The following is a 17,682-nucleotide window of genomic DNA, read 5'->3' as shown; positions in this document are numbered from 1 at the left end:
TTTGATTTCTCAGCTGACTGTGCCTGGCACAAATCCATTCTCTAAATCTTCATCTTCTGTCACAGTTTCAGCCTCAAGTCCTCACATCAGCTCATTCAGGACTGAGGCAAGTTACTGTGCTCAGTCTCCTCCTTCATCATCCTGCTACTGTCAGTATGTTCATGGATTGTTCACCTCCTAATTCAAATGAAATATTGTCTTCACATCTTGGAAAAAGATCTGAAGAGCTGCTTTTTTCCTTCTTTAACTATACTTAGAACCAGTTCTATTTTTCTTACTTCTTGTGTACCTCTCATCCTCACATACTCTTTGAAGTTATCTTCCATTGTTGAATTGCCTTCATCTTCTTAGATATTCACTGACCTTCCTCTTCCCATCCAGTATTCTCTTATAACACTTACTTACTTACTTAAAAGTGTTGTTTCACTCCACTTTCAAAGGTTTGTGGAGGATGTGCTCCTCGAAGCTTCCTTGCTCAGAAGCCACACTGGGCTTCCCTGGGACTCTCTGATCCAGGAGGGGATTACAACACACTTTATCACGGTTTAGCCACATTTCTGAGCCAGTCAAGAAAGAGAGGGTTTTGTGGGAATTGGTTCTTAACAGGAGACTAGCTGTTTTTATGGGATTTGATGCAGCAGCAGGTCCACCTCCTACAAACTCCTATGTGAGCTCTGCCCCCCATCATGAAACTGAGGAGCGTGTAATAGTGCCAGCCCAGCATGAATTGCCAGTATCACTTGTGTTTGTCTGAGGCATAAAATACTTTTCAAAGAAGTATAATTCTGCCCATGGTTCTTCTGCATGACTCTGAGCAACTTGCACCTGGCTTATTTGCATTACTGAAGGGCAGTGTGAAAGTGGTTTGCACATGAGGCAGCAATGCACTTTGTCTGACCTGAAGCTGGAGCTGTTTCCAGAGGGAAAAATCTTTCTTGGATATGGAGGGGCAGCTGCTTTTTGTATTTCATGTTCCATGTTTGGTCTTGGCCTACAGTTACCAGCCAAACCTTTAAATACTGTACCAAGGCTGAGAGAGATTGTTTTGAGTATTTGTTTCATAGTATTTGTCCACAATAGCTAAAAATCCCAGACTTCTTTGTTTTCTTCACCATGACTTTCTAATGCATCCTGTTCTAAGAAATTACTTCAGCACACCCACACCAGCATGACTTCAGAGGCACAGCATCATAAAATTAAAAGTTATCACATAAAGCTATTTAGCAATTTTTAAGGCTCCAAAGAAGGAACTAGTTTTCCATAACAGGTAGTTAACAACAGAAGGCTGGTAATATGGTATTCAATTTACATTGAATTAGAAGCAGATTGAATTTACATTGATCAGAAGCAGATTAAATTAGCTCCCTTTGCAGTAACTAAACAGTATGCTTAAACTTGCACTCTTTCATTTTAGATTTTAATTTTTATAGGGTTTTTAAACAGAAATCCTCATGGCAAACATTTAATGTTGGAATATATTTTAGATAACTTACATTCAGGTGCTCTTGAAAAATTGAAAGTGAAAATTGAAAAATTGAAAACTAATGTCTCTTCCAAGAGAAATAAAATAGGTTCACCTTCTGCTCATACTTACAAACCCCAGTGAAGAATCATCCCCATTAACAGATTGCAGAGTGAAGTGAGGGAAGACAATTCTTCAGATTTTGTTCTTTCAGTCCTATCTTCATAGCACTTCACAGGCCAGTGAAAGAATTTTGCTCATTTATTGCAATCTCAATCTGTCACATAAAAAAAAAATCTGCTGTTTCACAGACAGCACAAAAGGCACATAGAGAAGGGTAAAGAAATTAAGAATAGCATAATTTCAAAGTAAAATTTTTGCACAATTCTTTACACCTCAGTACTTCTTGACATAGCACTATATGTACAAAGCACCAAACAATGCTGTGAGGTACATCAACCTGCCCTCAGACAAAAAATTAAGAACACAATTTAAAAATTGATTTGAAACCTCATTGGAAGTTTATTTGATAAAAAGCTTTTAATCTATACTACATCAATTTAAAACCAGGCACACTCTTGTTTTCAGAGCACATTCATTTGTGATTTTACATTTGTAGAGTAAAAATTTTGGGCTATAATCTTTAGTTGCTTCAGCAACTAAAGCTGCTGTGATCAGAATTCTAACAGTTGCTAAAAGTAATAAATATTATATGGCACACAGCTGAAGAACTTTATTAAACAGAGGTACCAAAATCACATTAATAATTTTTATTATTTTAGATTTACAACAGTTAACTTAGATAAAAAATCATTTTGGAAGTCTTCTTATATTACTCTGCTTTGTGGCCCTGTTGTTGCACTTGAAGTGCTATCAAAGAATTTTAAAGATGTTTTTTGAAAAAAAACTCGTGTTTCTAAATGGCTGCTAAAAGCCCATGGGCATTTATCTTAGGGCTATTTTAAAACAATGTGCTCAGGAGATATGATGTGTATACAGAAAGCCAGAAAAGAATGGAGTTGTAGAACAATAAAGATGGAATAATCTGAATAATGCCTCTGGTAACCAATAGTTCTGACATGTGTTCTGTTGTCATCTAACCATAAAGAGAATGGAGTACATCCCATTTCCCTTACTGGGAGCAGATGGATGCAGTACTGCTCAGCATCATCTACAACAAGCAATTGTATTGCTATCTCATTGACATACAGTCTACATCACTTGTCTTTTGTTCAGCATGCACATGTTTTACAAGAATGCCCCAAAGATGCAGCAGTGGCACATTAAGTGCTACTACAGGGAAAGATGAGGCATTCCCACCTGTTCCATCTTTATGGTCCTCAATCTCACAAAGCCTTTGGGCTGTCATCCCAAACCCCTGCAGAACAAACAAATGTTTCAGTGTGGCAAAGCTGAGAACATGCTTGGGTGCCCTAGTAATTTGCTCTGCTCCATTTGTTTTTAACTCAAATCACAAAGGTCACTCTCGACATTAAAAATGTGGGCAGTCTCTTACTACTCAAACAAATAAATAACAAGCAACAAAAGAGAAATTATCAAAATTTTCATTGGCTTTCTAATAGATTTCCTTCAGTATTCATGGAAGTAATGTTTGCAAAAGGTGGCCTTTTCCTTCAATAAATACTCTTTACTGGGGTTTATTACTTCTCTAAACCAAAGAAAAAGAGAGCACTTGTCTCAAACACAGAGAGGAATTCAGCCCTGAGTCCTATATGACACCACAAGTCAATACAAAACTCTGAAATAGAGGGTCTCAACTGCACCCAATGCTAAACCAAGAAATGACCTGGTGGCCTCTCCCCCTCCTTAAAAAATAAAATACCTCTTTCCGTTTTTCCTGCTTCTTATCACAACCACCTACCTCTGCTCATCTGGCCAGGAAGAGCATAAAGAGGGTGTAATTGCTACCCCTGCCTGTTTGGGACTGCTGGTTGCCTTTAATCACTAGCAGAAGCACGATTCTTCGGGACAGGAGCGTGTGGCACACACACCACAGCTCCTGACTTCCCTTGCACAGGCTACGTTTTATTTCCTGTTAAAGGGAAATAAGAAAGATGTGCTCAAAAGAAAGCCATCCTTTCAAAAGTTCTTCCAAAAACAAAAAAAATGATGAAATGGGAAAAGTAGTTCGTGAAGAAATATGTTAAATCTTTTCAGAGAACAACTGAACAGGAAATAAGTGTTGGGTTGCACAGAGGAACAAAAAAGTCAGACACGTGATATGAGCACTTTCTGTTCTTTGCAGTGAATAGGAAGGGATCTGTAATCAGGGTAATTACAGGTTTAACCAAAAGCACGTGCAAATGGAGAGGGGGAAGGTGGCAATTCAATATTATTGAATTAAATGTCAAGTCTGATGGTTTCCATTACACTTTTCCACTAAAATCTTATACATGCACTTAAAAATATGTATGTTATGTACATGCAGGGCTTATCTGAAAATATTTACAATTATCTGGACATTTGAGGAAACTGTGTTCAATTTTTTTAATCACCTTTCTATCTCAAAAATCAGATTCAGATTTTGTCTTGGTTGTTTAGTCAACTGATACTGCCAAACACCAATAAAATGAGTAAGTTATCAATATGGGAGCTTCTTTATTATTTGTCTAGTCACAGAGTTTTCTGATTAATATATATTGTCACTGTCTTTTCAGACTTGGAGGTATATGAGGTAATCTTAATAGGCATAACAAACAGAGATATTCCCTTTATATTGTCTGGAGACTAGAAGGAAATCAGTTTCATTCTACTTTTAAGAAAGCATTCCAATTACTTTGTGGATACCATCATTATTTTACTAACGTTTAACCTGAAGTTATGCCATCCTAAATTATTGCAACAGCCATTTCAGGATACACTTCTGTATCAGTTTCATTGGAACATAGCTCAGACCACCCACTGCTCAAATAAAACCTTTGCCTTAAGTGTTGGCCAAAAGGGACTGCACAGAGCTGTGGATGATAGATAAACAGTTTACACAAGATGAAAGTGCTAGCAAGGTCAGGAGAATGTTACAAAATACACACTCCTGTCAAAAGTAAGTAATTGAGATCAATTTATTAATCACAGGATGCTGCATGGCCAAGGATAAGGGAGGAATGTGGACATGGGGATCAGAGGACAGGTCATGACCACTGCTCATGGAGGCTGCAGTGAAGGTGGTTTAGGTCACAAGCACAGCAGGTTTAGGTCAGCAGACACCTTCTGATCACTGGAGACAGAAATCATGTAACACTGTACTGGCCAGAAGAGCACTGCCTTCTGCCAGGCATGCAGACACTGACACCTCAGCAGAACATCAGCCCAAGCAGCATCCTTATGATAGTAAAGCTTGCCAAGCCTCAGTCAGAATTGTGGTATTCTCTTAAAAGAGAAGAGCTAGACTGAAGCTTTCCAGCTAACCTTAATGCTAGCACCAATGTCCTGTTAGACCATAAAAATACAACAGCAAAGGATAGCAACAACTTTTACAGTGCTTAAAAGTCAACCAGCTCTAAAACAAAAGAGAGCCAGTTTAATGCCTGTATTTTCCATATAGAAGACAACATAAAAGAAATTAACTTAGAGAGAATCTTATAAAATTCCAAGTTTGCCATTACATATTAAAAAATACATCTATATGTGCAACAGTACATTGCTACTGCTTTGAGGGAAGCAGAGAAACTCAGAGGAAGACACTGACTAATCACCTTAAAGCAGAGTCTGTTGAAGTGTTAAACTGTCTTTTAGCCCCAGGATTTCCTTCTGCTATCTAGTTATTTCAGTTCAATAACTCATGTTGAAAACCAACTAGGAGGTGAAAAAAGAGCAAGGGTTGTTTTCTCCATGCAGAAGAAAATAGAATAGTAGAATGAAAATTTTGTGATAGCTGATATGGTCTGCTACTTCTGAAATGCTGGGTATGTACTAACCAGAAACAACAGTTAATTAATTGCAGATAGCATTGCATTTTAAAATTTAACTTCTTCTCAACTATTTGACAAATTTAAGGTAGATTTAAATTACTAATAAAAACACCTCATAACTCATAAGGACTTTCATCTCCTGGATAAATTCTATCCAAATATAGTCTCAAATGAAATACCAAAATGAGCTTAAAAATAAGCTCATTTTCTTTACTTTCTCCTGTCTAAGAGATACAAAGTGAGATTGAAATACTTGATATATACCAATTAATTTCAGTACAGACTGTTTTATGTCTAATCTGTCACCACGGTATTTTCAAAGTCATAAAAAATCCCTGGGTAAATATAAGAAACACTTTTGGATTTGGAGGAGAGGGAGAGGGGTTAATTAGAAATAATATTTTTAACTTATTTGCAACAGCCCTTCTATCCCTTCCATGCCTGCAGCAGCTGATCACAATATTTAGCAATTCTTAACCCAGCCAACACTGTTAGCTCATCTACATGCTGTCTAGTGTAAAAGTCATTGAGTCACTGGCTGCTGGCTCCCCTTTCCTGAAATGCCCTCAGTAAACTGCTTTCCCCACAGAAAACAATTAGATGTGAGCAGCAGGGCATCCAGGCCATTTGGAGCTTGTCCAATACAGCCGCACATGGAGAAGGGGGAAGTCACTACTCATTTTAATGCTGGCTGCTTCTGAGATGACAGCAAAGCATTTATTATCTGAAAGCTGTCAGAGTATGTAAGGAGGAGAAATAGGAAGCTGCAGCTCTGTATGTTTTGTGAGCCATAGTCACTGCTAGGGAAGTAATATATTCCTAAACTGTTTAAGCAGTGCATGCAGTTTAAGGCTGAGGCAATTGTTTATGCATTTGTAATAGCATTACACACAGGATTGTGAGTTAAGTGGTTAACAGATGGAGAGACAGAACTTTCCAAGTCCTTTTGTTAAAATTACCTTGGTTATTCTTCTTCAGTAGCCAGAGAGATGTTTGTAAAAAGAAAATGCCATACCTCAGGCTAAGGTTTATAAACTTGCACTTCAATCTACTATCCTGTTTACAAATACATGAGATAAACATTAGGAGAGTACAGTTATCTGAAAACTGCCTGCAAATGTTTTCTCAGTTATGTTTATTCATAAGTTGACTTAAATCTTTTGCACTGATTCAATGGTAAAATTCATATTACTTCCACTGAGAACAAGAGGGAGACTAGTGTTGCTATTCATGGAGTGGCCTAAATCCCACCTGGAGTATCTACATTAATGCAGTGCATTTATCTATTTTGAAATGAATCTTTTAAAGATGGCTCTTCCTCTAACTTCAGAGATGATCTCTGGGATCTAAATTGTGTCTACAGAACAAGTAGTAAAGTTATGTCATTGTCTAGATTAACGTGCAAAACCTACATCACTACAAAAAGAAATTTATGCAAGACTTGTTATTGCTTTGACCAACTCCATTTTATAAGACAACAAATATCTACTATCAAAAGAATGTCGAAAAGTATGTGTTTGGAAGATGCACTTAATATTTCTTGGAATTTGATGGTAAGTCAGTTGTGTTTCTTCATCTTTTTATTTGCCTTCTAGAGATTATGGTGTTGAGATGCTGGCCCCCAGTTTACCTGCTTGGGCAATACTGCAGATGTAACAGAATTATTGCCTGTCACCGTGCTACAAAAGGTGAGGCTGAGAGGAAGACTTGTATTTGCTTTCAGGGTGGCATGCCAAAGGAGCAATTCCTGTTACCAGAGGCACAGGTAGGGAGAAAATTTTCAGAGTTATCATTACAGAAGTTACTTGACTGCTATGTAAAGGTAAACGTTGGCTTAGATTTTGTATTCTGAGGGCAATCTGCAGCTGAAATAAGAGTAAGAACTACTGGTGTATTAACACTTGTTCTTTATGGCAGGCCTGCAACTGTGGTCATCAACACCTTCCAGAGGAAAATAATCTCAAATTGCTCTCAATCATCCTTTACTGATACGATCAGTAAAATCAAAATCCTTCTTTTAAATTTTATTTTCGCCTTGGCTAGGAGTAAGGACAAAATCCAAAAGTCATTTCTGAAAGGGATTTCCCTTAAAGAGTGGTAGTGTAGGATGCTTTGAGACATCAAAGGAGAGAAGATACTAGAAGTGGAGAGCACTTCACTAGGATGGCAAGGGCAGTTTGCCTAAGGAGGCAGCAGCAGTGCAACAAGGTTTATTTCTGCTGACATTCTCAATTCTTTAAAAATGAGGAGCACTCTTGAACAGCCTAATCCTTGTTTTATATCAATATTTTCTCCTGACAAGGCTTTTTTCTTTTCTCTTTGAATATCCAAACAGAAGATCCAGCCAAGAACACAAGTTGTGTTCATTTGTTCATCTCATGCTCCAGAAGAAAATCAGCTATCTTCCTGCCCTGACCCTATATGAGCATGAGCCAAGGTTGCTCCTTTGTGTGTAGGTGTAAACAGATGTTTTATTCAGTAACTGGTGTCCTTGAGTCTTGTAATTCATTTGCCTCTTCCTGTGGGATGTGATTCATAATACTCTCTCTGTCTTCCTTTCATATTTATCCAAATACATCAGCAGAAGCAGCCCCACAGGCCACTGGCCAGCAGAGTTGTGGACTCCTTCCTGTAGTGATTAGAGTCCAAAGGACTAGGTGGAAATGACATTAAAAAGAAGGTTAGGCCTCTTGATATCTCACCATCTTCCTCACCAGTGGAAAAGGGAGCAATTTCTTTTAAGCAGAAAAGTGGGGACAAAAGTTCCTCTTTATACTGAGCACCAAACCCACAATGTAGTCCTAAAAAGAAAAGTGTATTTGGATGCTGGACTAACACGCAGAAAACAGAAGACAGCTCACCCTATCTACTAATTTAAATTATAGCAAATTGCACTTAATTTGTACAAATTCATTATCCAAGAACATTAAAGAAAATAAAGATGAGATACAATCTCAAATCCCCTTAGAAATTTTAATTCCTTACCTTGGAGCATAGTACTCAGGTCAGTGGCCCAGACCACAAAAGTCAACATTGTTGGCTTTTACTTTATTTTGGCAAAGGATTTTGAGTGAAGTTGCCAATTCCCTACATGGATTGAGCTGCACAGCCCTTTGGATCCTTACCATATGGCCCTTCAAATCCCTTCCCTCCCTGGGACATTACTTTCTTCCAAATGCACTGCTGTAGGTGTTGGTTTATACAAATGGTAGGGGTTTGTACCTTCTAGCCCCAAGAATGGTGTATGAGTAGATAATTTTTCATTTGTGGGAGATGCAGAAGGGCAGCAGCAAGAAAGAGGCAATGCTCCACAGCTAAACCACATGAAGTTTCTCTTCATTTTCTACCTTGTACGGTCCCATCCTGTGCAGCAGGAAAAGAGGCTTCATCAATCCCATCCTCTTCTTGCATGCAGTATAATGCAGGCACTGCTCTGCCTCTTTCTCTCTCAACCCCTCCCAGGACAGCCACTAAACAAAGGTGATGCTGGAATGAGAAGTCCAAACTGTTGCAACAACTTAATGACAACTTCTCACTTTCCCTTGAACGATGGTGGACTTCAAACAACCCTTCCCACCTCAGCCTCATCCTTCCACATCGCTGACACCCCAAGACCACTCCAGTGCCCTGCCCACAGACAGCCAGTAGCACTTGTGTAAAAACTTATGTAAGGAATTGTAAGGGAATGGGATGCAGGAGGTGAAGAGCTCCTTCAAAGAAAAGGAGGATTATTGTCTTGGTCAAGTATATATTTCACTTTGAGTCTAGTAATGCATTTATAAGTGCCTTCTGCAAATGACTTGCCATTTTTTTCCTTTAGGACTTAAAGGTTACACTAAATGTCAGAGATGCCTCATATTAACTTTGATCTGTGTGTTAAAAATAAGTAGATAAATGGTGCTAAAGTTTTTTCATTCCAGAAGGATGCTGGGTGATAAACTGCAAGGGTCAAATTCTGACCTGCACAACCCCAGAGCAGAACTTCATTACTTCAGCTGTACATAGAGCTAAAAAGGCCTGATTTCCTGGTCCCAAGAGACATAATGATTGACAGGCAGATAAATAAGGAAGTAGAGTTACAAGAAATATGGACTATCTTTGAATTTAGAGGAAATGAGAAAAGCAGAAGGACCTTTTGGAGTCCGAGTTAAGTGTAGGCTTAAGAATAAAAGGCATAACATTAATAAATCTTCAGATTAAATAAATATTTAAGACAGAAGAAAAGCAAATTGCTAAATCATAAAGTGCTTTAAATTTGGATTAGAAAGGACTGCTCTTCAGATGAAAATATGTCTTCCTTGAAAACTGTATGCAAGTGAAATTGGAGGAAAGACAGACTGGCTCCCAGCAAGAGAAATGTTTTTGCTTCTAGAGGTACAAATGGATAAACTGCATTTTGGGACAAAGGAAAAGAGAACTGATAGGCTGAAACATGGAAAATTAGAGGAAATATTCCTAAAATTTTGCCTGATAGGAAATAAAATTTTTAAAATCCAGCAACCCCCAACTGCACATGACCACTTTTATATTTTTTTACATTTCTCAACATACAAGCAAAAATTTTTTTTTTTTCCATCTGATAGCAGCTTTAAAGACAAACATGCAGTGGTAGAAAGTGCATAAGGCATCTTTTCTGTCCAGCATTTGTCAAAGAAAATTCCAAAAAAAAGCTGCTGGTGATTTATTTTATTTTACAATATGATGGTGATATAATTTTATTGTATTATAAATATAATTCCATATACACCTTCCAGTGGAAGGTGTTGTTGCATTTCTTACTTCCATAGATGTCACAAAGACTACATTGTCCCATTTTTGTATGTGTGTCTATCTATTCCTGGACACTCATGTTATGCCTTCTGAAGGAATAGCATAAAATTTCAAAATTTCTCATGACCTTTGGGTTAAATCCATCAGACAAAGTAATAAAAGCTAACAGCATTTCAGGAAAAATATTGTATCTTTGTTATTTATGTTTTCACAGCACATAGTAAAGTTATTTCAAATCACATTAGTTGTGGGAACAAATTTTCTTACAATTTTTAATTAATAACTTGATACTATCTCTTTTTTTGAGTCCCATAGAGGTATTTTGGATAGGGTTGCAGGATGAGAAACAGACCTTGGAAAAACACAGATTGGCTGGATATGGCCACTAGGCCCTGCTATGGTATACAGCAATAAAGTTACTATAGAAGTCTGATGCTTATTAATAGCAATCATCAGCTCTATAAATCAGACTAGACATTACCTATGTTGATCATGTGGGCCCAAATGAATGACACATGGTCCTGGCACAGGCCATGAGAAGAGGGCTGTAGTCTGTAGATTTCATAAAAATATGGTAAATAGCATTAAATCCATTCTGTACAGAACAAAAAAAAAAAAAAAAAAATTTTTTTCAAAACTGGAAATATTTGCTATTCATCCACCAATCTAAGGCAAGTGCAGTTAGGTGATATACTATGATCAATAGAAAATGCGAAAAATAACAACATGACTGACATTTAAAGAAACCTCAATGAAATGCTTTTGCCTCTATAAATGCCACTGAACACTGAAACTTTTGTGGAGTGCCTGGCCACAACCACTATTTCTATCTCCAGTTTCCATTTAATGTTCCCTTAGTGCAGAATTTAAAAGCCATCACTGCAAATGTTCTCCCCTTCCTTCTCCCAGCTTTTACTGCTGAGCATGATGTCTTCCAGTATGGAATATCCCCTTGGTCAGTTGGGATCAGCTGTTCCAGCTGCCCCCCCCTCGAGTCCTGGTGCACCCCCAGCCTCCTCACTGGCTGGGTGGGATGAGGAGCAGAAAAGGCCTTGACTCTGTGCAAGTCCTGCTTTGCAATGACAAAAACATCCCTGTGTCATCAACACTGCTTCCAGCACGAATCCAAAACACAGCCCCATACCAGCTACTGTGAAGAAAATTAACTCTATTATAGCTAAACTCTCCAAAACCTCTTGATATTTTTCTCAGCCTCAGTTTCATCCTGCCATTCACATTCATTACAACAGAAAAGGACCAGTTTAAGAAAGTTATGTCTTTTATTTTCCATTTCCTCCTGTGTTCATTAAAGCTTTCTCACCCTTGGATTAATTTTCTATTTATTTATTTGGTCTTTTTTTTTCTTGCAAAAACCTGCTGAAAGATTATCTTCTTAATCTTGTTAAATTTATTTAATTTTTGCTTCTTCTTAGTGAGTGTCTGGTGACTGAAGACTGCCTTTATCCTACAAACAAGATAGTGACACTGGCCATTTGTAACTTGTACTGCTCTGTGCAGTATTCTCTATTCTAGTATTCTCATACTAGAGAATGAAATAGCAGTTGGTAATCTACTTTTGCAATGAAATATATTTCAGACATGCAGGAATAGTATGGAAATTGCTGCATTTTAATGAAATAAGAGAAGCCAGCTAAACAACATAAAACTCACTCATATTCAGTCAATCCAACATACCCTCTTCAAAGTAGTCACAATTTATTTCAGAGTCCATAAGGGAATAATCAAAAGAAACAATGTCACAAGCTATGCCATGGTAGCCACTAAAATTTAGCTGAAATTACTATAAACAAAGCTTCTCTCTTCCTCATGCCTAATTAAAGAGCAGTTAATTATGATTGTTTAAAAGAGTCAATTTCCCTCAGAAGACATTTCCAGTGGGAAAGATGAAGCCAACTTTAAAGAAGCATCTTGATAAATGATTTTCTGGGTGGGAATTTAGTTCAGTGAAGAAATATGACAAAATACAAAGCAGGCAAGATGTGCATCTAGGCTGGGGTTACTGTAGGTCTCTTTCAGAGCTCTACTGTTCCTGCCAGGGATCCATTTCAAAATGCAATCCTGATGTTATTCTACCATAAATTTTGCTACAAACTCATGTCTGATTTCCACTGTATTTCTCACACGTTGAATAAATGAAGTGGGAAACAGAACAACAAATTCTGAAGTATTCCTCAGGTGACTTGTATCAGAACACAGTATTTAATGAAGTGCCATAACAGGCAACTCTAGTCCTCTTTTTTGGAAGGACATCAAGCACTGGGGATGTTGGCAAGAGCATACATTTTTCATTTGAACACTATTTCCAGAGACTTTTTTTTTTTTTTACTTGAAACAATCAATCTCACTTAGGATGCAAACAGCTGTTCTTCATTCAACAGCTTCACCCAGAATAAGGGATTTTAAAGGACACATTTGGGGTATTTTTTGTATTTGTATGCAAACTGCTATGAAGATCATCACCAAAAGTAAAAATAAAAAAATAAAGGTCTTCTCTTGTGTGCAGAAGCAATAACACCACCATCACAACATTTATCACACCATTTCAGTTTTTCTGTTCTTTCTCAGTCATTCTGCACTGTAGTCAAATCCTATTTTCAGATTCAGGAGTTCTATATGAAGGCACATTGTGACAATGTCAAGTTGTTTTTAGCAATCAAAGCTTAGAGATTCAAACCATTTTTTCCCCCAACTTGCTCTTACAGTGTCATTTGCTTTGAAAATTTAAATAAAAGCAGTGAATTTGTGGCTTCCAAGAAGAAACAGGATATATGCTGTGCTCAAGGAAAGGAAGAGAGGTAACTGCACATACGTAATCTTACTTCTGACAAACCTCTTTGCTGCTGGTTGAATTTGGTTATGTAGTCTCAGTATAAAGTAAACAAATTTAATCCAACTTATATTTCTAAGGATTTATCTATTGTTTTCAGTGTGATACACTGAATCCACCAACGAATTCAGGGTTTTTTTTGAGTGAAAGCAGCAATTGCAGGGATTGCCAACTGTCTTTTCAAGGGGGAAACTGATCATCTTGTCTGTTTGTCTCCTCAAGAAAGGAGATCCTCAGGCCAAGGACCTTTTGGAAAGGCAAACTCAATAGTCTCTCAGTTCTGCAAGCCAACGCTAAGAAACACTTGGAATCAATGCTTCTAAAATAAATTTTAAAAAATAAAATAATAAAAGTCCAATTTTTATTCATACAGCTATTCTCATTGAATCAATATTTTCTCAAGGCTTCCTGAAACAAAAGTATTTTGAAACATTCTCAGCAGAACTTTCACTGTGGCTGCACATGAGGATAACACTAACATGCCCTTTGCAATAGAGAATTTGAGAGCCAGATTGTGTGTAAGCAACTTTGAGAGCTGCCCCTCCCTGCTTGTGTCTCTCCATCCCTCACCATTAATAGGCATTATGGTAGATTACCACACACTAAATTCATTTACCAAGCATCAAATGTTCCAAATGTTAAGAACCTCCTTTATAGCTTTAAAAGGAAAACCAAACCAACTCCTTCCAATGACATAATGAATCAGCTGATACTTTAAACAGTTATAAACTAAAATTAGCATTAATGTAATTTTATGTCCTACAGGGCAAATTGACTAAGAAAATTTAGGACTTATTTACTCTAAAATGCATATTTTAAAAGTATTATGTCAGTGGTGTAGCAATCTCAAGGAAGTTTCATATTAAAAGGATAAAAAATGAGTTACTACTCCATTACCTAGAAATATTCTGAAGACGTTTTATTCAAGGTCTTCACTATAACATTGCCTTTGCTGACATAATAAGAATTTTTAAGTAATTAATTGTCAATAGGTAATATGTTCAGCTCTGTATGGTCCTCCTATACAGCATAGCCAAGGCTATGGATTTTAGTAATTAAATTTGTTCACCTCATGACCATCAGAAGAAATAGCAGCAATATAAGAAAGGCAAGCATATTAATAAAGATGTCTCAAATAAGTCAGCTTTTGTCCATGAAACTCTTCAGAACATCAACTCCCTAAAGGCATCTCAGCAACTGTCAACACCTGCTATATATTAATATTCAACTTTAGAATTATTACTCCAGTTGTCCAGGTTGCAGATGTGAGCCATTATTGTACTCTGTCTATTGTAATAGAAGTGTTTTCATCCTCACTAGCTACAGTTCTTTCAATTACAAAAGTGTATTGCTATTACTATTAAATAAATTGAAAATATAGCAAATGTTTTTTACAAATTTGAGCAGAGAATTTCATAACTGAAAGGCACCTTTGGGTATTGCTCTCTGTCTAATAGACAACATCCTGTATGACACGGCTCCTGATATTTGAGACATGGATTTGAGAGATGGGACTATCACCCTGGGAAACTATTCTAAAACACTAAAGAGGTCTCCTGACACTCAGCTTAGATGTTGTATTGTTCAGATTAATTTTTTTACTCCCACATGTATTCTTGTAACATGTTCTAAACAATCTCACTCTACTTAAGGAGAATGACATGCCATATGCAAGCCAAAATGCCCTTTTCATGTTTCCTTTTTCACTTTAACTTCCCTTCATTGCATTTCATTGTGTGGACACTTGCCTGTCATGTCCCTAGAAAACACTACTGTGGAAGGAGAGAAAGGAAAGAAAGCATACTCTGAAGGATTTTACATTACTAATGATTATTAGCATTCCTTGTATTTCAGATGTTGCTATCACACAGTAAACACCCTCTAACATACATGCATAAATTCAGGGATCCATTCCAGTAGTCACAACACAGGAAGAATTACTCCACATGAAGGCTATAGAAGATATTCACACACACAAAAAACCCTGTCATTTGTTTTTTTGTCTCTGACATATCACTTAATCTTGCATTATTATGAGATTTCATAGCTTACAAATGAAAACAGGGAAAACAATTGCAGAAACGGGATCCAAACAGAGAGACTCAAGCCTTGCTGATGTTTCCTTTTGCTGTTCACCCAATACCACTGTATCGTAAATAGTTTTTGCCATTGTCACAGCTTGTTTTCTTTGCAAACTCAGAATGAAAAATCAGGGAAAATGAGAACATTTTCCAACAAGGAATAACTTGCAAAATGAATTTTCCTTTGTTCTTTTTGTTTTAATCAGACTTCATTCATTTGGATTCCATTAAACAATATTAAGCAGTTGCTTATTATTTTGGTTAATTGAATTAGATCAAGCAGAATAGCATTAAAATGTTGTCCCAGGCCTACAGTTTAGAGCAGAAAAACTTGACACTGCTAGAGGGGAAAAAACTCAACCTGTAAGAGCTATAGCTCATTTCACAAATGGGTGGTTACTCCAGATACACATGATCAGGAGCCAAAGCAAGCCATTTCTCAGGTTGTCTTCAGTTCTCTGTTTGAAGATCTCACTAACCAACGCAATTAGCCATCTAAATGTTCTCTAGGTAGGTGAAAGCAATACATCATAAAACATTTTTAAAGAATATGAAGGATGCATTGAAGAAATAATATATCAGTAAAAGTGCTGACTCTGGAGACTCCTTTTTTTAATGTAATGTAGTTGTAGCTGTGGTAGCTTTATATTTTGCTTTTTGAGGCACTTTGTTCTGGGTCCTCTTTCTTTTTCTTGACTGACCAATTAGTAATCAAATCATAATCATCAATGATAAAATCAAAATCAGAGCAAATCCTTTGGTAAGGTTCTGCCAATCTGTATGATCAGGTATGTTAACATGATATAACCCATCCAATCCTATTATTCATTTCAGAATGAATTTCAGACTTGAAGTCAAAGCAAAACTCTCCTCTGGTTACTGGCCAGGTCTATTTTAAGATTGAATACTTTCCTGAAATTCCATATACATATCAGGTCCCTAAACTCTGAGATGGTCCCTAAACTCTGAGATCTGTAAATTTTGGCAGAACAGAACCATTTAATTATGAAAGTTCCAGTGAGGCTCGATGGTGACCAGTCTCTGTAGTGGTGCAGCACACAGTTAGTGCAGCACACACACAGCCTGTGAGGTCAACAACAATTTCCTCTGCTAGAATAAATTAGGCGTGCCACTTGCACCCCGACAGTGTAGCAAAAGTGCAAAACCGATTCCCCGTGTGGATAAAGCTTCCATCCAATAATTTAATTTTTACAGTGGTTCAAAAGCAGTCTGCTTCAAATGAAAAGAAACCTGCAATACTGTGTTAAGGATCTGATTTGGCTCTCACCCATGCTTAGGTCAACTCGCATTTTCATGGGTCTCACAGCGAGGCAATATTACTCAAATATGTTGTAGACTGTAGCAAAAGGTCAGCAAAGAACAGAAAATTTGCTGTGTGTGCACCTACCTTGCTTTATTCACTTCAGCTTGACCTCCATAGCTTGTATGATAGGCAACCATCTTAACTGCTTTCACCCATGACTTTTTTCTCTCTTTTTTTCTCTTTTGTTTGTTTGGGGGGTTTTTAAGGACACAAGGAAAGCTTCTCACAAACTTACCTTACCTTCCCTCTTATCTGAGTGTGATGTTGATCATAGGATTTGGTCTGCCATAGACTTAAATACTCCAAGAGCCTGTCAGCTACACAGAACCTGGACATCCCACCAAAATAACATTTAATGCTGAATTTAACATTAAAGAATAATACTCAGCACATCAGAAAGTCTTTGTGGAGTTGAGAAGAAAACTTTACTATATGCTTCAGGAAAAGTAATTTAACTCCAGTGACTTTGCCACAGTCAAAAAAGTTTGTGTCAAATAGGAAGCAGAACAAGTATTATCTTCAGCCTGATGGGAATGTTGCCAGTAAATGCATTGTAACTGGATCTCAAAGCAGGAACTGCACATGTGGATAACCCACACTGCTTTTCACAATTTCAAAAATCAAAATAAATTATTTTTTCATTATTTTCTTATTGTTAAACTAGTTGTAAGGCATACTTCCCCTATAAGGGAGGAGTTCACTGTATATGTCATTTTTCATTACATCAGGAAAAATCTCCTAGGACTTGTAAATAGCTGTGTTTTTTAAAGGATCTGATAGCACCATGAGGCACTGACTAGGATCATGGCCAAGGAGAAGATAGAACTCATATGGTCCATTTATCATCGAGATAATCATTAAGAACACCTTCTGCATATTCACCACCCTGAAGCATATGAGATCTACAAAGGAATAACCAATCAGAGAAACAAAATCAAACTTTGCATTTAAAGTTATGGCAGCTACTCTTTTCTGACTTCTACATATTCCATGTGAAAAAATCCTAGAAATGCTGTGCTCTAAAGCAATACTTTGATATGACCATAAAGAATCACCTTCCACAAGGTTTGGGAAATACATCATAAGGTGTTGCCCCCAGTCCAACCTCTTATCCATCCATTCCTGCTGCACTATTTAACATAGGACAGCAGGATTTATACAGGGACTTGTATGAATCAACAACAACAAAATAACCCTTTCCAAAAAATAATGATCTTGGCTCAACCCTGTCATTATTAGAGTAATCCTGAGGGGAATAAGAAAGCCAA

The sequence above is a fragment of the Oenanthe melanoleuca genome, chromosome 4 (assembly GCF_029582105.1).
Source record: "Oenanthe melanoleuca isolate GR-GAL-2019-014 chromosome 4, OMel1.0, whole genome shotgun sequence".
NCBI lineage: Eukaryota > Metazoa > Chordata > Aves > Passeriformes > Muscicapidae > Oenanthe > Oenanthe melanoleuca.
The sequence above is the reverse complement of the archived record's forward strand: the minus strand, read 5'-3'. Positions refer to the sequence as shown.